General features: G+C 39.8%; 1 protein-coding gene across 1 annotated transcript in view; it reads right to left on the minus strand.

The window, feature by feature from the left end:
• Positions 1-10,966: 10,966 nt before the first annotated feature.
• The window catches only part of LOC122549391 (uncharacterized), a 124,351-nt gene continuing 114,291 nt past the window's right edge, over positions 10,967-21,026 (minus strand). The window contains exon 7 of the mRNA XM_087988889.1: positions 10,967-20,098. The gene's annotated coding sequence lies outside the window, so the exon portion shown is untranslated. The remainder of the gene's footprint in view (positions 20,099-21,026) is intronic.

The raw sequence follows: 21,026 nt of genomic DNA on the forward strand, positions 1-21,026 counted from the left end.
CAACCTATAGAACAGACTGGCCCTTGGTTTAACAGACAAAAGGTGGCACTTCTCTCTTAGTCCTGCTTTGAGATTTTTAGCCTCAGGTTTCTTGAGCGAAATTAAATTCACAAAATTGTCTTGAAACAAAGAATAATATCAACTGAACCCTTATGCTTTGTATATCAACTCCAATTGTAGGGTAGCATGAATAGAATCAAAAGGAATTTATTGGAGATGAGCAAATTATTTTAATTTTTGTATGATAACACAAAATAGTAAATACCAGACGTGAGAAATTATTGAATGTTGGTGCTTATAGGGATTTGGGTGCCTTTACATACGAATGTAAAAAGGTACCATGCAGGTACAGAAAGCAATTAGAAAGCCAAATGGTATATTGGCCTTTATTGCAATGGAGAGGACACATTGTTGCAATTGATAAGACCATACCTGAACTGTTGTGTAGTTTTGTCTCCTTACTGAAGGAAGGACATAGTTTTCTTACAATGAGTACAACAGGAGTTCATTACTTCATCAGATGAGAACACTGTGCTTAAATACAAAATTAATAAGGTTGTTATGTTTTGAGACTGCCTCTTTAATTTAGGATAAGGTGGAAGAATGAAGAGGATCATGTGACCTGTTCTATAAGCTTCGCATTTATAAAACAGTTCTCTCCTCACACTAATCAGTGAACTGTCATTGTGACTGGTTTTCTTCAATACATGTGTTATTGAAGTGAATGGTAGACATTACTGCTCAAAGAATAAACATTATGTTTATTACTCAATTTTTTGTTGAACCAATGAGAATTCCACATTAAAACTAGTATGACTGGCAAAGTCTTTTGTGTCCAGTCCTGGAATAACTAATGAGAAGGCACCGAGCTCCAGAACTGTCTTTCTATTTGTGGCTTGTGTTCCCACGTCCTTCTTATTTACATTTTTCAGCATTTGAATATTTGATGAAATTCCCATTGTCCCACTTGGCTTTTCAAATGCTGTGCATGGCAGCAGTAGTAAACAGGTCTTTAGAAAAGGACTGCTATTAAAATGTTGACCATAGCAACTGGTTGCAATAATAGAGTCTTCCACAGCTGTGTAAAAAGTGAAGCAGCATAAAAATTCACATCAACTAGGAGTGTCACAGTAGTCAGTACTGCTGCCTCACAATGGCAGGGACTTGAGTTTGATTCCAGCCATAGGCAATTGTCTGTGTGGAGTTTGTGCATTCTCACCATAGGGTGGTTTTCCTCCCACAGTCCAAAGATGTGCAGTTTAGATGGATTAGCCATGCTACATTGCCCATAATGTCACCTTATGATCTTAAGTTTCAAATTGTCTGGCACATTCTTTGAACAAACAATTTTACAATGACCTTCCATAAGGTATAAACCGTGTCACCACATATTGGATTTGTGTATACTCACATATAACTAAAGCATTTTAAAGTTAATAAATTACCAAGAATTATAAGTGATCAACTTTATCAAACCTGTAGACAGTGAGGTCTGCAGATGCTGAAGATCAGAATTGAGTGTGTTTTGCTGGAAAAGCACAGCAGGAAAACCGATGTTTCAGGCAGGAGCCCTTCACCAGGAATGATAACACAAAATAGTAAATACCAGAAGTGAGAAATGATTGAATGTTGGTGCTTATAGGGATTTGGGTGCCTTTACATACAAACATAAAAAGGTATCATGCAGATCGATTCTCCTGCTCCTCGGATGCTGCCTGATCTGCTGTGCTTTTCCAGCAACACACTCTCAACTCTTTATCAAACCTGTGTAATCCATAAATAGGGATTTAGTGAATTAATTTGTCAATGGCTTGATTTAGCCTAAACTTGAGTCATTGGTGATTGTCTTGCTATTATCTAGAGACTAGGTAAAAACAAGGACTGCAGATGCTGGAAACCAGAGTCTAGATTAGAGTGGTGCTGGAAAAGCACAGCAGGTCAGCAGCATCTGAGGAGCAGGAAAATTGACATTTCGGGCAAAAGCCCTTCATCAGGAACAGAGGCTGGGTGCCTGCAGAGTGGAGAGTTAAATGAGAGAGAGATGGAGGTGGGGAGAAAGTAGCATAGAGTACAATCGGTGAATGGGGGTGGGGATTGGGATGATAGGTCAAAGAGGAGGGTGGAGGATGGTGTCTGTCTTTGCTTGATGTCTTTTATCATTGACAGCATTATATGTCATGAGTAGAACAGGAAGTTCAGACACAAGTGACAAAAAAATCATCTGCTCTCCTGTTGTGTAGAGTTACCTTTCAATAGGGCATTCTTAAAATTATTCATTGTTGTCAACTGACCTATATAAAAGCTACATCCTCAATATGGTGTCCTCAAATCAGTCATTAAAAATTACTAAATAAATCAGAAAATTCTGGAGAAACTCAGCAAGTCTGGCAGCATCTGTGGAACTTTTAAAAACCATGTTATAAATTTCAAGAGTGAGGGAAACCGGGGCATAACTTTAAAATTAGATTTCGGCCATTTAGGAATGAAAGCAGGAAGCACTTTATCATATAAGGACAGCGAAGATCTGGAACACACTCACACAAAAGACTAAGCAATGACTCAACTGAAATTCTTAAAATCGTCGTCTTTATTAGGTTAGTGTGGTAAGTAAATGAAACAAAGGCATGAGAATAATGTTGAGGTGCAAATTACTCCTGATCTAATCGAAAGCTGATGGGTTAATGGGATAATTGCTGTTCCTGTTTAAGCACAACTCAAGTAAGAACATTTCACTATATTTTTCTGACATCTCACTAGCTCTGCTACATGTTTCTTTTTTATTTACTCAGAAAATATACAGTTTAATCAAAAGTAAAATAAACTTCAAGATATGAAAGAAATTCAGTATACTAAATGTTGTTGTGGATGTAGGATTCATGAATTTCCCAATGTGTTTAAGATTCATCAAAGAACACAAGAACTCATTAACAGTTCTGCTCCATAGGACCCTGCTTTCAAAGTTCTCCCACACAACATACACAAAGATCTCAGTGTTTGGATCACATCTGGTACAGATGGGAAGGTCTACTAGAGGGTTTTGCTTTCAGCTCATGTGAAATAAACTGGAATACCTAATCTCAACAGTGGATATAACTGGGGACCAGTCAAATGTATGAAAATAACTGCATTGGCCATTTCTTTGGGGCAGGGAGTATGCACAGTAGAAAACTGAGATCCATTGTACCCAATAGTTCCATCAAGATGATTAGCCTGATAAATAGAACAAAGAGATCATTCAGTTTTCAATTAGACATGCAAATTGGGATCAAAGCTAAGCTATTTCACCCTTCAAACCTGCTCCACCATTGGATAAGATCATGATAAATCTAACTGTGGCCTCAACTTCCACTTCTGACCTGTTCTGATTATCCTTTGATTTGCTTGTCAAGAATCTATCTATCTTGGCCTTAAAAATATTCAATGAAAAACCTCTACACTCTCTGGGGAAGAAACTTCTCAGAGAATTTTTTTGCTTCATCTCCACAGGGACATACTTTATTTTTAAAACTGTATTGCCTAGTTCTAGACTCTCCCAGAAGCAGAAACATCTTTTAGCATCCACTCAAGGGGAGTCAAGTCCCCTACCCCCCTGTCCCCCAAGGATCTTATGCATTTCAAGAAGATCATCTCCCATTCTTCAAAATGCCAATGGATATAAGCTCAACCTGCATGACCTTTCCTCATGTGGTAATACCTCATCCCTGATATCAGTCAAGTGAACCTCTTCCAAACTGCTTCTAATGCAATTTGTGTCCTTTCCAAAATAAGCAGGCCAAACTGTGCAAAATACAGAATGTAGTTATTGTTCAAACGAGGTGCAAGGTCAAAGTTTCTTGACTTGCATTCATTAGGACACACACAACCTGGAAAAGCAACACCCATGTAAGCACCCTGAGAGAGGCTGCTGATTGGTTGGATTATGATTGGCATGGAGATGCAGTAGGAACTGTTAACTCTCAATCTTAGATAGTTGACAAAACTCAACTCAGGCTGGTAGATTATGATTATGGTGCCATGGGGAATGCAGCAGGGATTGACAGTCTCCATGAAGTATAGTCCAATAACGGAATCACATCTAATGCTGGACATGATCCTCTGAGGTTTGCTGTGATTTGGTGGTTGTGGTACTGGTGTGATGACTGTTCAACCCAATGACTAGTAGGTTATATCAAATAATATATCCTTTTGACCATTTGCTATGGAAAATGTATGAACTGCTCTCCACTAACAATGGTTGCAAACCTCAGAACACCACATCCAACATTGGTTATAATTCTGCTGTTAGACGATCTTTCCTAAATAATCTAACTGCACTAAGAATTACAATGGAAACCATTTCAGATTATCAGTTAGGCTCACAATATGATTAACTTGTGTTTGCTAGAGAATACATAAATTAACACACAGCACTATATTCTTTGTGGCCTAAAGGAATTTATTCATATATTGCTCCTTTTTCTTTGAAGAATATGTCTTAGAGACTGCGAATCCCTACTGCATTCTTCATTGCAGCACCCTGATAAACCCAAATCCAAAGTATTCCAGCCAAATTAGATTGTAGCAGGAACAGTTAGCTGCCATCTCTTTACAAACATGGTCTGACCAGTCAGCATATCCTTCTCATGCTGTGTAAATTGGTATTCCTTTTCCAAGTTTCTTTTTGTATGTGTGTGATAGTCCTGATGATTACAAGACTTAATGAAGCTTTAATTTCAGGCATTTTTGAAGTAATACTTTACATGTGGTCTCACCAACATCCTATACAATTGTAGCAAAACAACATTTTAAAACATTTTATTTCCCTTCAATAAATAACAGCATTCCATGTATCTTCCTCGTCACTTGCTGCACTTGCAAATATTTCTTTGAGACCCTTTGTACCTCATGCAATCTTTCTCCATTTAAGTAACTTACTGCTTTTCTATTTTTCCTGCTAAAGTTCATATTTTCCAATAGCATATTCCATCTGCCATTTCTCTATGCATGCATTTACCTATCCTTGTCTGTTTTCAGATTCCTTATATACTCTTCACTTACTTTCCTTCCTATTGTTGTATCATCAGCAAATTTATCGAACATACATTTGGTTCCTTCATCCAAATGTGATTGGATAAGATGCCCAATGGGTTAGATAACCGAAATTTGACATCTGAGGCCCTGGTTCAAATTCTCATAGTTCAAAAATCCATTGGCTTAAAAGGTCCCATCCAACATATAAGTATATTTGAAAATCTCAGTCCAAATTTGTGTGAGAGAAAAATCACTGCACTAAATTAATTTGACAATGACCTTAAATTAAATCATGGGAGTAGGACAAGTGGGCACAAATTTAAATATTAAAGGTAACCTGAGATAACAGACAGTTTGTTAGCTTTTATTGATAAAGTGATTGAGTTTTGGAGCCATGACGTCATGTTGTAGCTGTACAAAACTCTGGTGCAGCCGCACTTGGAATATTGCGTACAGTTCTGGTCACCGCATTATAGGAAAGACATGAAAGCTTTGGAAAGGGTGCAGAGGAGATTTACCAGGATGTTGCCTGGTATGGAGGGAAGGTCTTAAGAGGAAAGGCTGAGGGACTTGAGGATGTTTTTGTGAGAGAGAAGGTTAAGAGGTGGCTTAATATAGGCATACATGATGATCAGAGGGTTAGATAGCATTGGCAGTAACAGCATTTTTCCTCAGATAGTGATGGCTAGCATAAGGGGACATAGCTTTAAACTGAAGGGTGATAGATATAGGACAGATGTCAGATGTAGGTTCTTTACTCAGAGAGTAGTAAGGGTATGGAATGTCCTGCCTGCAACACCAGTATACTCGCTAACTTTTAGGGTATTTAAATGTTCATTGGATAAATATATGGATGATAATGGAATAGTGAAGGTTAGATGGGCTTCAGATCGATTTCACAAGTCGGTGCAACATCGAGGGCCGAAGGGCCTGTACTGCGCTGTAATGTTCTATTGATCAACATTTGAAATAGAATTCTAGATATAGTAGAAGAGAAACCTTGCAATCATTTAAGGAACAATTATTTCAGTAATGAGGGAAATGTAGACTTGTTCTGCGTGGATGACTTAATTAGATTAACATCCTTCCTCATCTATCAGTATCATGTGATGTTTTGTGATCTCTGTCCAATGTTAGACTGTAAAACTGGAACAAAGTCAAGAGAACTTTGATCTTTATCTCATCAAGTTATACCTTATCTGAGGGTGCTCAGTGTTGTATGGACCTGCCAGCTTACTATTCTCTATGAGCTGCTACACAAGATGAAGGCACCTGCCACCACCTTCTTCAAGTGTAGGAAACCACAGAGATAGTATGGTAGAGAAAACTACTTCCCAATCTTACTAAAAGGGCCTCTTCTAGTTAACAAAACAGTTTATTGCACATTAGCAACTAGTCACATGCTGCACAGCTATTATTAACATTGCTATAAAGACTTTGAGGAGGACAGGGGTTAGGTCTCCCTCCTTTTAAGGTCCTCAGCTATTCTGACTCATATACAACTTTTTTCCCAAAGCCTATGATTCATTGATAATATATTTCTACATATAATGTCCTTTACCACTACCTCATCATCTTATAGTCTCTCATCTTATAGTCAGCCTTGGGTACAGCGTACCATGCCTAAACATGATTCATTTAGTCATGCTATTAGGGAATCGATATCCACTCTTGTCATTTCTGCGTGCTTCACTGAGGGTTGTGAAAGGTGTACTCATTTGGAGAGCCAGTGCACATTGTACTGTAACACTTCTATAATCCTGAGACACAAAGCTAGGAAAAGGTGGAGAGGTTCATTTAATGTTTGTTAATGATGTTATTCGCATAAAAGTAAGAGATGACCTGGGTCCAGGATGTTGAAACACTTTGGGTAGAGTTAAGACATGATAAAGCCAAGCGGTCCCAGCAGTATATAGGCTCCCCAACAATAACCAGAGAGTCATGTGGACCATTAAAGAAGAATGCTTCGAGGTTGTCAGGAAGGCTTGGTGTTAATGAGGGAAAATTTTGATCTACATAGAGAGTTGCAAAGTCAAATGGGCAAGGGAATATGGATAGTGAGTTCATGTTTTTGAGGTAGTTTTTTGACCAGCATGTTCTGGAACCAACCCTAGAGGAGGTTGTACTCCACCTGGCATTTTGCAACATGATAAGGTTAACTAATGATCTCATAATGAAGGCATCATTAAGTCGGAGCAATTATAACGTGACTAAACTTTACATGAAGTTTTAGGGAGACAGGAGTGGGTCCAAGACTACTTTATTAAGCTTAAATAAGAGTAATTGTCTTCAAAAGGGTGCTGTCATTTACACCCATGACATACTCCATTTGACTCCAGTTGTAAAAGGCACAGCATGCCATGATAATGTGGTACACATTTTCTGATTTATACTGCAAGGTCCCATTAAAGTGGTCAGGTGTCAAAAATCTCATCTTAAGGAGGGCCATAGTCTGTTGCATTATGGCCTTGGTGGAAGAAAGGGCCATATTGTACCTCTGTATATGTGTGAGGGTTTCATAAAGGTGACATCAGCAGTATTTGGATGGGATAGCCCTTTCCCCAGCAGTCATCCATGCAGGACCCAGGGATCTTGGAGTGATTCAGGAATCTCTTAAGTTCTCCAGTATGCAGAAATCATCACAGCTTCCAGGATTTCTAGCAGAGACCTCCAAAACCTGGCATCGATGGTCACAGATATATTGAGCACTGATGGAATGGAAGCCTTTTCAGTTGTTAAACTCTGCAAGTCAATGGTATAGCAGTTGGAGATATCTCCTGCTCAAGTTACTGGACTCTCTTCATCATGAGGCAAGAATATAAACCGATGTAATCTGAAAAAATTGGAATCAGTGCCGCCCTGGATATATGTGTCCCACTGCTGGGACCACTTGACTTTATCATGTCTTAACTCTACCCAAAGTGTTTCAACATCCTGGACCCAGGTCATCTCTCACTTTTATGCGAATAACATCATTAACAAACATTAAATGAACCTCTCCACCTTTTCCTAGCTTTGTGTCCCAGGATTATAGAAGTGTTACAGTGCAGAGGGTTGGACAATGCCACACAGTCCCTAGTTTCTTCTTGAAATGAGCTGCTGGCATAAAAACTCAATCCATCTGTAACTTTGACAACAGCTGAGATGGGATGGCTGTCCACTTATTCTCCAGAAGATGACACCATGTGGCAATGGTGACCCAGCATGTCCTTAGTGTGCGGCTGCATTTTGTTTCTAAGAGCTGGAGATAATGACAGCCAAGTTTTCTCCTTCTCTTCTACCTCCTTGATAAAATGTTCAGCTTCTGCATCTCCCTCTGGAGGCTGTTGGTCAGCTGCTGGATGTTGCTGTTTTTAGCTGATAATATTGTAATTGCCCTCTCCTTCGACATGGTTTCTGTGCACCAAGGCCACAAGCAATCCACCAGTTGTGATGTCTATACAGATATGTGAATGAATAATCTGTGGGATTACACAAACAGTACTCCAGAAAGCCCTCAAATCCATCACAATGAACCATCATAATCCCCAAAATATTGCGAGACTTTACAAGGGAGCCAATGTCATGTTTTAATAATGCATTCTCAGCTATGTAACCTTACCCAAATATATGCTGCAGAACAAAGTCATTAAAACTACATTGGAGAAGTGAGATTCACTTGTTTACTGCTACAGTACCCCTCTCAAAAAACCCACCCTTGAACATTACAAACCATGTGCAAATTTACAGTTCAGTGGAAATATCTGGAAATGTAACCGAGTAATGGCAAATTCTGGATTAGTGGTGCTGGAAGAGCACAGCAGTTCGGACAGCATCCGAGGAGAAGTAAAATCGACGTTTCGGGCAAAAGCCCTGATGAAGGGCTTTTGCCCGAAACATCGATTTTACTGCTCCTCGGATGCTGCCTGAACTGCTGTGGTCTTCCAGCACCACTAATCCAGAATCTGGTTTCCAGCATCTGCAGTCATTGTTTTTACCTACCTGAGTAATGGCAAATCCAGGTGAGGTCAGGTTTGCATAACAGATATAACAAGGCAATCAGTGCAAACTACCTAATGGTCAAGATTGCTTGAGGCTATAATTTTAATATTCATTCTTGTAAAAGAATGATTTGCCAATGAATTGGACTTTGATGCCAAATGGATGTGTTACGGAATCAGTGGATGTATGGATCCATCCCTGTGGAATGCTGACCAGGGAGGGGCGAGGAGGATGTGTTTGGTGGTGGAAAGTTAGAGGATGATGCTTTGAATGCAGAAACTGGTGGATTGGAAAATGAGGATAAGGGCAATCCTATTGTTGTTTTGGGAGCAAGTGGAAGTGTTGGGGTAGAAATGTGGGAAATGGGTTGGATCTGACTGAGGGCCTTTCATTTACCATGGAGGGGAAGGTATCCTTGGTTGAGGTCAAAGGAAGTCATGTCAGAGGCAGCCTGGTGGTGATAAGTGACATCATTAGAACAGCTGTGATAGAGACGGAAAAACTGAAAAACAGAAGAGTCCCAGCAGGATGTGAGGAAATGTAATCAAGTGTAGTTCTGTCACCATGTTTCTCTCCAACATATCTTTTCCTAGTCACCATTTGCATGTTTTGTTACGATCTAAAATCTAAATCTAAGTCCTGCAGGTTTCAGCCACCAGTAGGAATTTGCTGTTAGAGTGTGGCAAAGTTTCCAGGCAGCAAAAGCTTTATGCTTACACATGATTGGGTGTTTTATCTCTTGCCATTTTCATCAAACTATTAAAAATAGTTGGCAGAAAGGGCTCTTTCCAGATGCTTCTTCTAGTGATCTATAGGATCTATCAGCCTCCGTGGACACACATAGCTCTCGGTTGCTGCAGGTTAAGAGGTTGGTAGTAAGGTGCTGACTGAGCCTCTTTGATGGCATCTTGAGGCCTTCATGTTAGGTGGTGGAGGCAGTTCTATTGTGTGCTTTACAAAAGATAATTGGATAATTATCCAAACTATCAAGATTTGCAGGCTACAGGGAAAAGGGGAAGTATGAAAACTAGCTGAGTTGAAATTGCAAAGTGATAAAACAGGCCTGACAGGTGAATAGGCTTCTTCTGTACTGAAACTACTCTATGACTAATTTACTGCATTTGAAAGTTTTATGCAGATGTGAGAGGGAAAATCAACCCTTGGTTTAACATTTCTTCAATTTCCTCAGTACTGTATCACCGGCCTAGATTAATGCACTCAAATGTCTGAAAGCGAACTGTCAAGAATTCCATGTCTTTCTGAGTGAATACACAGTGAATGAGCTATAGCTGATATGCAAAAGCAACTATTGAGCTTTCCATTCATTACCAATATCAAAAGGCATTAATACAAACTGACAACATTTTCCATCCACATTAATCGATATGTAACCTTTGCCATGGGTGAGACAACAATATCTGGGAAGTATTCATGATACACATAGCAGCTCAAATGTTTCTAAATCATATTGATACTTCAATAACAATAAAATATTTACTCTTGTGGGCAGAATCTATTTAATTTGTGCAGATTTCATTGTCTTGTTTCATTTTGTTGGTGATATTTTGTAGATAGCATTTCTTTTCTCCTGTGGTTAACTAACCTCACTGGAGTCATGAGGTTAAATCAAATTGCAGGCAACTGTCCAATAAACTCAACAAAGAACACCTCCTTTGACAGAAATGTGGAACAGATATGTAAGTTTGTTAGGCAGAGGGATGAATTTAGCTATACTCCAGGAATAAATAAGTCCTACTCTATTTCTCATAAGTAAAGATTTTTTTTAAAATTAGGAAGCAAATATGCTTCTTAGCTGTAAAAGGTATCATAGTCATCTGGTTGCCCTGGGGAATGCAGACTGCCCCCCTCCGCATCTCCCATCCTCCAGAAACTGTCCACAAAGTGGGGAACAAACTTTCCCTTATCTACTGCATGCTTGACAAACCATATCAGGGAAGCTCTAGACTGACTGTGCTTGACGTGGTACAATACTGTCTCTTACATATAGTGTTTGTGCCAGGAATCCTACTCCAGCTGACAGCACGTGGCAGAATCCAACAAATGAGGTGCCATATAGGCACAGGTAATAAAGCAAGTTTTGGATGATAGCATGAGAAAACATGCTGGGAGTCTCACAGAGAGAAAAATTCCATGAAACCCAACAAAATTGGGACTAAGCCAATTTCTGGTAAGATCCAGCTCAAACTGAAGAGAGGCAGGTGGGGAATATGGATGTTGCAATTTAAGTAGGAGGCTGAAAGAGTTGAGTGATCTACTCCTCATTCTTTTGTACTTAAATTACTATTTAGATTGGTCAGTTACTTTGAGATTGAGTAAAATAATAAGTTGGCTTTTAATCACCAAGGCTTTATTTTAAAGAATCAAATATTCTGCAGTTGTTCTGATATAATTCGAGCGACTAGTGAAGATGCAATGGAGGTCGAATATTACATTGAGAAAGTCTGCTGACAGCCCTAAAATGCTCTCAGTACACGTGCAAAGCTCACATGTGCAGTATTCCTGCCTGTGATGTCATTCTGTCCCATTTGCTCAGATTTTTTTGTACTTATTTGGACAAAGCATTTCGCAAAATGTGCAGGAGTGGAACTTTCTGCAAGCACTCGGTAAGACATTTGTGGATGTCAGGGAGCAAATTTTAATACTAATTGCACGTGAACCTCCAAACCAGTGTCATTTTCGAATATCCCAGTTAGTGAAATCATAGTAAGAGCATCTTCAGCAGGATTTATTGTTGTAACTACAGAAGATTCTGTCTGCTTTGGCAACTCATTTAATACACGTTCTTGAGCAAAGTAAATAATGTAATTGTAGGAGTTAAATTATTTATAGCAGCATGGCTTGAATTATGCTAAGACAGGTCAGGCATATTCACAGGCCATCTTTAAAATTCCCTCCAGAAAAGACATGTCCAATGTAATTGTGTTACAGTTCTTGCAAGGTATTTTGTAAATGACATTAGTTTTGCTTGTTATCTATATAGGATCTTTCAAGGTCATTGGGATGAATTAAATTATAAAACAAAATGATTGTTTCTTCTAACTGATTTTGAATTCATTTTCTAGATATCGGCATTGTTCGCAATGTTTGGTTACCCTGAGTTAGAAGTGACTGCATTCTAAATGCAGGTTTGCTCGCTGAGCTGGAAGGTTTGTTTTCAGACATTTTGTCACCATACTAGGTAACATCTTCAGTGAGCCTCTGAATGAAGTACTGGTGGTGTAGCCCACTTTCTATTTATATGTTTGGGTTTCCTTGGGTTGGTGATGTCATTTCCTGTAGTGACATCATTTCCTAAGGTAATGTCATTTCCTGTTCTTTTTTCAGGGAGTGGCAAATGGGATCCAAGTCAGTGTGTTTGTTGATAGAGTTCCAGTTGGAATGCCATGCTTCTAGGAATTCTTGTGCATGTCTCTGTTTGGCTTGTCCTACGATGGATGTGTTGTCCCAGTCAAAGTGGTGTCCTTCCTCATCTGTATGTAAAGATACTAGTGGTCGGAGAGTGGGTCATGTCGTTTTGTGGCTAGTTGATGTTCATGTATCCTGGTAGCTAGTTTTCTGCTCTTTTGTCCAATGTAACTTTGTTACAGTTTTTGCAAGGTATTTTGTAAATGACATAAGTTTTGCTTGTTATCTGTATAGGGTCTTTCAAGGTCATTAGCTGCTCTTTTAGTGTATTGGTGGGTTTGTGGGCTACCATGATGCCAAGGGGTCTGAGTAGCCTGGTAGTCATTTTCGAGATGTCTTTGATGTAGGGGAGAGTGGCTAGGGTTTCTGGACGTGTTTTGTCTGCTTGTTTGGGTTTATTGCTCAGAAATCGGCAGACTGTGTTCATTGCGTACCCATTCTTTTTGAATACACTATATAGGTGATTTTCCTCTGCTCTGTGTAGTTCCTCTGTGCTGCAGTGTGTGGTAGCTCATTGAAATAATGATCTAATGCAGCTTCGTTTGTGGATGTTGGGATGATTTCTTCTGTAGTTCAATATTTGGTCTGTATATGCTGTTTTCCTGTAGACGCTTGTTTGAAGTTCACCATTGGCTGTTTGCTCGTCTGTGACATCCAAGAATGGCAGTTTGTTGTTGTTTTTTCTCCTCTTTAGTGAATTTTATGCCAGTAAGATTATTATTGATGGTCTTGAAGGTTTCCTGTAATTTGGTTCATTTAGTGATGGCAAAGGTGTCATCCACATAGTGGACCCATAGTGGACCTACTGTGGCCAAATCAGAGGGCGGTACAGTGGCTCAGTGGTTAGCACTGCTGCCTCACAGCACCAGGGATTCAGGTTCAATTCCACCCTCGGGTGACTGTCTATGTGGAATTTGAACATTCTCCCCCTGTCTATGTCGGTTTCCTCTGGGTGTTCCGGTTTCCTCCCACAGTCCAAAGATGTGCAGATTCGGTGGATTGGCTATGGGGGATTGCCCATTGTGTGCAAACAAGTGCAGAGTAGCTGGGTTAGCCATGGTAAATGCAGGGGTTTCAGGGATGGGGTGGGTCTGGGTGGGATGCTTTTTGGTGGGTCAGCGTGGACTTGATGAGAATGAATGACCTGCTTTCACACTGTAGGGATTCTATGATAAAAGCAACCCCAAAAATTCAACATCCAAGGGCTGAGGGCCAGATAAGTACAAGGGGTCTTACAGCAGGGTGATAAGGCATGGGTGGATGGAGGGTTTAGATGGGGGCCTTGTTTGAGTGGCCAAAGCAGGAGGAATACCCAGAGTGGACAAACCTTTGGCGGGGTCACCTGATGTGGGAAGAGGAGCCAAAGGAGGGATATATCAGGGATTTGGAGTCTGAGTGACAGTGTCAGATCCGACATGTAGGAGGTCTTGATGGGTTCAGAGGCCTCAGACTAATGAAGGTAGGCTGGATGTGTCAGTGCTGGGCAAGTCAGGTTGGAGGGGGAGTCAGGTCTAGACACTTTTCAGCCCGCTGGGAGTGGGAGAGGTGTTGGGTCAGGAAGATGCCAGGCTGGCAGGAGGTCGGGAGGTGGGTAGGCATGCCATTTCCACATTGTTGGCGGAGGAGTGGGCATGTGGTGTTTTCTTGGGGAAGGAGTCACACTGGCAGGACGCAAATCATTTGGTTTAAATTTGGTCCATTATCTTGAAACATTTTGCAACACTCTACAAGACATGCTATTATAAATTATACATCTTAGAATAGGAAGACTGCTCTGGTAATTAAGCCCCATTATTCCACCAGCCATCACAAAAGTATAAATGTATAATTGAATCACTAAAATGGTTAATTTGCCTGAATTTAGCTGTTGTGTAGGACAAAATAAACTCATACTGTACCAGATTTCATTAATAAACAATAAAAAATTATAAACAAATTTACTATTTAACAAATGACAAAATGAATTATTATCTATCAACTTCAACTATGCCATCTTTAAACCCAAACTCACACACATTCATTCAGAAATTGGACAGACAGGACAGCTCGGCAGAAATATCATAGGTGGAAATTATAGGCAAAAAGAAATAAAGAGTCCAAACCATAATGATGGATTGAAGTGTCTTTGCACAGTTCCTTTGATTTTTTGATAATATCACATTGTTGCCAATCACAGGGAGATAGAATTTCCTCAATTCCTCGGTCAGTTGGGCCTAGGTCTTTGCTTAAGTTATAAATTCTTCTTTTCAGAGTCTTTGAACATTTGTTTCACCCCATGAAGTGAGCAAAAAAGAGATCTGCCAGTCCTTGCAGTCTTCCTGGAGGTCTGAATACCTTGTCTAAGTACTGTGACAATCTGCAACTGTTTCTAGACAGCTTTATAACACAAAACATCTGGTTTCAAAAAATGTTAAATCCAGCTTCTCCAAATGTTACATGAAATACTGTAAATGATAAGCAAACACCACACAGTTTCACTTTTGACCCTTTGGTTGTGAAAAAAAAACAAAACTGGTACATTCTCTGCATCATCGCAATGTCCAAACCTCTATTCTTCCCAGCTTATATTGCAAAAGAAAACAGAAACTTACAGAACTCAGCATGACATTGACAGATTACAGATGGTAAGTGTAAAAATTTCAACATCTTGAAAATGTAAAAATTTAACTTGACCAACAATAAAAAAAATTCATTTCTCCAGCCAAGTATGAATGTCAAAAATGCAATATTCTAAAATAATGGAGTAGATTCTAATCATTAGATTATTTAAAATTGATTGATACAGAAGACGTGGGAGTATCAGTAAAAGTTGTGAAAGACTGAAGAATTAAGGCTGGTTCTGATCAGCCATGGACTTGTTGACTGATAGGATAGAGTTGAGGGGCCAAGTGGCATACTCCCACCCTTATTTCTTAAGTTCCTGACATAGAATTAAATTAAACACCCATTTAAAGACTTTCACAGAAAGCTTTAAGTCTCTAGAGTAAAGGTTCAAAAGTTGCTAAGATTCAAAGACATTCTGTATGAGGTGGTGTTCGGGTAATTGGGCAATTGACATCATTTGTTGCGGTCATCAGGAAATTGTTTGGTCACTTTCAGATGACCCACAGAAAATTCCTGGTGCTTTTCCCAAAAGTTTTTGTTCTGTGTGAAGGGTGGGTTCATGGTACCTTGGGTCTCACCATGTCATAACGCAGTAAGCTTGATGAATCAGTAACTATTTTCTTGTCCCATTTTAAATGTTCATATTCCTTTATCCTTAGATCATACATTCCAACGTTTCAAATTGTAACTTGTCTCACTCTAAATTTGAAGTCTTTTCGATTGGGTTTGTGAATTAATTTAGAAATGTGTATTCTTCATTTTCTATCTAACCAGATATTAGAAAACTCACCTATATCTGTAATGTTGGTTTGTCAATGTATTGTCTGGAATGTACACTACAGCAAAACAGTGCAATGCATTAATTACACTTTTTTTTTAAAATGAGGTTTCAAAAATTTAGTGAACCAGTAAAGTTATAAAAAAGGGAATAAAAAATGTTCATCTTCAGCATATTTTATTCTAGTGAAACCAGGAGAAATGAGAAGGTATTGGTACAAACTAATAAAAGGCAAGCTCAGCACTGAGGTTGTGGAAACATTCAAGAGTCCACTAAACATCTAAATTTGTGGTGTCCACTAAATTTGTGGTGCATCATGCTGATTGGATTGAACGTTTTAAGAAGCACCATATCACGAAAGGAATGATCAATACTTCCAAGGAGGAAAACAAATCCCAAAATTCTTACATAAATTAAGTGGCAAATCAAAAACTTTAATGGGAGTACTGGATGAGTGAAATGGTCTGTGAAGGACTCACGGGGGTATTATGTAATGGTCCATTTAAAGTGTAGTTGCTATGCATGGCTGTATTTTGACTGTGTGATCCCTTTCAATTTAATTTGTGCAACGTTTATCACAGAATCCTTCATGGGACCTTCCAGTGGTTGCATGGTGACAGCAACCATGAAACTTTGCAGAAACATCGCTAACAGATTCAACTTAAAAGAATATAGGCACCAAATGATTACATACACAGAGGGAAATGTTTGGTAATCTTCAAAGCTTCTAATATTTTTCATATAGATTTCAGTCTTTATAAAGGCTACTTGACTGCCAAAATGTAGTGGCTGGCAAAGTAAACGTGGAGACAGGAAGCAGAACCTTGCACTCAGAAATGAAGCAACAGGATATTTGAATCACTTATTTAAAAGTTGATATAGTGAACATAATACTAGCAAGAAGTAGCTCTGTTTGTTATATCAGAACACCAACCTCAATCCCCATAAGACAACATCTTAATATACCAGGAAGCAAGTAAAGGCAGAGACCACAGTTGAAATTTCTTCCAAAGGCGGTTCCGACCCTAAAGTACACATTAGTTGCAGCTTCTCCTGCAGGAACTAGCCCGCCTCCGTCATTGCCTCCCTGATGATTCAGAGGTTGCTTATAAAGTTTTTTTTATTTCTTCACGGGATGTGGGCATCACTGGCTGGGCCAGCGTTGACTGTCCATCTCTAAAGTGAATGTTACTGACGGGTGAGTACGTTCTGTTTTGGGAGCAGCCTGTCCTGCTTAGCATCTTCTTCCTTCAAACGCATAAAGGAGTTAAGACCCTATGTGCCAATGTAGTGAAGCTTGCAAATAACTGGGAGTGTAAAATCATTTGGGCAAACAAAAAGAGGTGTGAAATAATATTAGAATATCACTTCAGATCATACTAAGAAATCAAAAATCACAATCTCTAGCAAACTGGACACTCATTTTGCAAGGATGGGTTGATGACAGTGCTATGTTCAAGGAAGCTGTAGGAAAGTGGATGAATTTCTAAACCACATGAATGGAACTTCACTTTAATGTTCTGACTGACAAATTGTTGACACTGCTTGAAAATCTCACTGGAAAATTAAATTGGGTACTAAAGGGGCATAAGTTAAAAGGAGTCTTTTGTTATTATTGCTAGATTATTAATTCGGAAACACTAGTAATGTTCTGGAGATCCAGGCTTAAATCCCACCATGGCAGATGGTGCAACTTGAATCCAACAAAAGTATGGGAATTAAGAGTTTAATGATGGCCATGAAACCATTGTTGATTGTTGGAAAAAACAAATCTGGTTCATAATGTCTTTGAACAAAGGCAACTGCTATTCCTCACCTGCTCTGGCCTACATATGACTCCAGACCTTCAGCAATGTGGTTGACTCTTAACTGCCCTCTAGCCAGCAATAGCCTAATCCCTGAACAGAAAGATTTACAACAGAAACAAAATATTTATATGTAATTACCAGATATAATTGTTAGCAAAATCAATCTCAACAAAACTTTTTTATGTTTTAAGTTCACCCAATTAATAAAGTAACCGTTTTTCAAACTAATTACCTGTGAAGCACTTTTCAACATCCTGTGAGTCATAACATGCTGTGTAAGTGGGAGTTCTGTCTAACCTACATTGAAAGTTCATGTGGAATTTACATGTTCTGGAAAGTAAATGTTAAAATCTTAATATTTTGGAAAGATGTACAAATGTGGTTTAGAGCACTGTTTCTGCATAGAACAATAACAATGTTCTAATTTCTGTAATTCTGAATAAGATCTTAAAGGACCTAAGTCTCAATCATAATGAAACATTGGTTTTACTACGAAAAACTAACACATTCCCAATAATTATATTTTAAAAATTCATTCCTGGTGTGTGAAGATTGCCAGCAATAATTGCCCATCATAACTGCCCACCAACTTCTCTATAGCAATGAACGCTGGCCTTGTTACTGACCCTTACATCTCATGAATGAATAAATTTAAAATAGCAAATAAACTGAGCTGCAATGTTTGAAGGCACATATCAGATTTTTAAAATTAATTCTGAGATGAGGCCAGCATTTACTTCCCATCATAAATTGCCCAAAACACAATTAAGTGTGAACCACATTGCTGTGGGTTTGGAATCATATGTAAATTAGACCAGGCTAGAATAACCTTTCTGAATGGACATTAGGAAACTAGGTGGGTTTTAATGACAGTCAACTAAGGTCACCGTTGCACTAGCTTTTTTTCTAATTTGATTCAAATTTCACTACCTTCTATGGTGCATCAAACCTGTGACCCCAGAGCATTACCCTGCGCCTCTGGTTAATAGTCCAGGGATATTATCACAATGCCCACTGTCCCACTGAGGCAAGGGAAGGATGGTAGGGTGAAGGAACCTTGGATGACAAGGGATGTGAAACATCTAGTCAAGAGGAAGAAGGAAGCTTACCTAAGGTTGAGGGAGCAAGGATCAAACAGGGCTCTAGAGGGATACAAGGTAGCTAGGAAGGAACTGAAGAATGGACTCAGGAGAGCTAGAAGAGGGCATGAAAAAGCTTGGTGCGTAATATTAGGCAAAACCCAAGGCATTTTACACTTATATGAGGAACAAGAGGATGGACAGAGTGAGGGTAGAGCTGAGTGGGGATAGTGAATGGAACTTGTGCCTGGAGTCGGAGGAGGTGGGGGAGGTCCTTAATGAATACTTTGCTTCACTAGTATGAGGGACCCTGTCATTTGTGAGGACATCATGAAATAGGCTGATATTCTTGAACAGGTTGATGTTAAGAAGGAGGATGTCCTGGAAGTTTTGAAAAACGTGAGGATAGACAAATTACCTGGGCTAGACCCAAGGTTACTACAGGAAGTTAGCAAAGAGATTGCTGAGTATTTGGTGATGACATTTCCATCCTCAGTGTCGACTGGAGTAGTATCAGATGATCAAAGTTTGTGAGAAGATTTGTAGCTCGGGTGCTCGTTGCTGTGATTCTGTTCGCCGAGCTGGAAGTTTTTGTTGCAAACATTTCGTCCCCTGTCTAGGTGACATCCTCAGTGCTTGGGAGCCTCCTGTGAAGCGCTTCTGTGGTGTTTCCTCTGGCATTTATAGTGGCCTGTCCCTGCCGCTTCCGGTTGTCAGTTTCAGCTGTCCGCTGTAGTGGCCGGTATATTGGGTCCAAGTCAATGTGTTTGTTGATGGAGTTTGTGGATGAGTGCCAAGCTTCTAGGAATTCCCTGGTTGTTCTTTGTTTCGCTTGCCCTATAATGGTAGTGTTGTCCCAGTCAAATTCATGTTGCTTGTCGTCTGCGTGTGTGGCTACTAGGGATAGCTGGTTGTGTCGTTTCGTGGCTAGTTGATGTTCGTGGATGCGGATCATTAGCTGTCTTCCTGTTTGTCCTATATAGTGTTTTGTGCAGTCCTTGCATGGGATTTTGTACACTACGTTAGTTTTGCTCATACTGGGTATCGGGTCCTTCGTTTTGGTGAGTTGTTGTCTGAGAGTGGCTGTTGGTTTGTGTGCTGTTATAAGTCCTAGTGATCGCAGTAGTCTGGCTGTCATTTCAGAGATGTTCTTGATGTATGGTAGTGTAGCTAGTCCTTTGGGTTGCTGCATGTCCTCGTTCTGTTGTCTCTCCCTTAGGCATCTGTTGATGAAATTGCGAGGATATCCGTTTTTTGCGAATACCTTGTATAGGTGTTCCTCTTCCTCTTTTTGCAGTTCTGGTGTGCTGCAGTGTGTTGTGGCCCTTTTGAACAGTGTCTTGATGTAGTATCAGATGATTGGAGGGTGGCAAATGTTATTCCCTTGTTCAAGAAAGGGAATAGGGATAACCCTGTGAATTACAGATCAGTCAGTCTTACATCAGTGGTGGGCAAATTATTAGAGAGGATTCCGAGAGACAGAATTTATTTATTATTTGGAAAAGCATAGTTTGATTAGAGATCATCAGCATGGTTTTGTGAGGGGCAGGTCATGCCTCACAATGAATTATTTGAGGATGTGACAAAACATATTGATGAAGGTAGAGCAGTGGATGTGGTGTATATTGATTTTAGCAAAATGTTTGATAAGGTTCCCCATGGTAGGCTCATTTAGAAAGTAAGGAGACATGGGATACAGAGAAATTTGGCTGTCTGGATACAGAATTGGCTGAGGCATAGAAAACAGAGGGTGGTAGTAGATGCAAAGTATTCAGCCTGGAGCTTGGTGACCAGTGGTGTTCCGTAGAGATCTGTTCTGGGACCCCTGCTCTTCGTGAATTTTATAAATGACTTCGATGAGGAGGTGGAAAGGTCGGTTAATAAGTTTACCAATGATACGGAGATTGGCGGAGTTGTGGATAGTGTGGAGGGCTGTGGTAGGTTGAAACGGGGCATTGGTTGAATGTAAGCTGGGATGAGAAGTGGCAGATGGAGTTCAACCTGGAAAAGTGTGAAGTGATTCACTTTGGAAGGTTGAATTTGAATGCAGATTACAGGGTTAAAGGCAGGATTCTTCTCAGTGTGGAGGAACAAAGGGATCTTGGGATCCATGTCTATAGATCCCTCAAAGTTGCCACCCAAGTTGATAGGGTTGTTAAGAAGGCGTATGGTGTGTTGGCTTTCATTAGCAGGGAGATTGAGTTTCAGAGTTGCGAGGTAATGCTGCAGCTCTTTTAAGCCCTGGTTAGGCCACACTTGGAATGTTGTGTGCAGTTCTGGTCGCCTCATTATAGAAAGGATGTGAAAGCTTTACAGAGGGTGCAGAGGAGATTTACCAGG

The sequence above is a fragment of the Chiloscyllium plagiosum genome, unplaced genomic scaffold (assembly GCF_037043375.1).
Source record: "Chiloscyllium plagiosum isolate Xiang-an unplaced genomic scaffold, Cpla_swu_hap1 HiC_scaffold_1, whole genome shotgun sequence".
Taxonomy (NCBI): Eukaryota; Metazoa; Chordata; class Chondrichthyes; order Orectolobiformes; family Hemiscylliidae; genus Chiloscyllium; species Chiloscyllium plagiosum.